We start from the raw sequence: 1,178 nt of genomic DNA on the forward strand, positions 1-1,178 counted from the left end.
TGAAGCTATTATGTGGATGTGACATATTTTATATTGAATCACATGAGTGGTGATACTTTTGCTAAAAATATGCATGCCATTTTTATTAAACTGCCCTTTTCTCTGTCCCTTACTGTATTTTGGGGAAAAAAACAGACCATCTTTTGTAGGTTTCGGCAGTCTGCTCATTTCGTTATTGTTGTTGGTGATAATAATGTTCTCATTTCTCCCACTCAAGATATGTGGAAATTAATTCTACCAACCTTCTCAGAGACCAGATCACAAACTTTCTGACTGTGTACTTGACTATTGAATGTGTAGCTTATCACTGAAATACTTAGGCACATCTTAAGGTCAGTTTCTATGAGGGCTATTACTATGGTTTTCTACTTGAGTGAGATTTTGAACAAATGACTTAAATTATAGTTAATGTAGGAGCTGGTCAATCAACATGTTTAGAACCAGTGAGTTTCATGTATTTTTTAAAAGCTTAGATTTAAATATACCTTAGAAGCAATTTAGTCCAACTTCCTATATCTCAGTGTATTACACATTTCTATCTTTGCCTTTTTTTGGTCATGTTTATTTTTATAACTGTTAGATTTTTTTCTCTCTTTTCATTTGGAAAGGATTAACGCGACGAAGAATAAAAGTCTTAAAAGAGAAATGAGCTTAGGTATCCGTGGGTTAATGGGAGCTACATTAGGGAGTGTGATCTCTTTGGGGATGGTTAAGTTAAAAACAAAATTTAAATCTAGTATGAGTTTAAAAGTTTGTTACTTCTAAATTGGAGTAATCTCATCAACTCCTACTCTAGAATGGAATAATGTTAAAAGACCTTTGAGAATTGGCCTACACCAGCAAAAAAAGTAAAGAAATGTTTGTTATTTTTTTATTCATTCAATTAACTGTACTGATTAAACTAACCATGTCTTATTGGCATCCTCTCCACCCCCTCAGTAGTCTATAACTATTAAATCGATAATTTCTGAGCACACCATGTTCATAAGTTTCAAAGACTGTGTATCCTTAAAGAAGACTTTCTTATTTATGTCTACTTACTAGGACTTTTCTTACAGGGCTCGTAGAGGTGTGCAGAGTTTTGGTGAAGAACAAAGCATTTTCTATTATACCATCTACAGTCTGAACAAAGGGTTTACCCCTAAAAGAGCCAATTTGGAAGCTGGCCTGGAGAGTTT

Source organism: Pteropus alecto, unplaced genomic scaffold (assembly GCF_000325575.1).
Source record: "Pteropus alecto unplaced genomic scaffold, ASM32557v1 scaffold161, whole genome shotgun sequence".
NCBI classification, from domain to species: domain Eukaryota; kingdom Metazoa; phylum Chordata; class Mammalia; order Chiroptera; family Pteropodidae; genus Pteropus; species Pteropus alecto.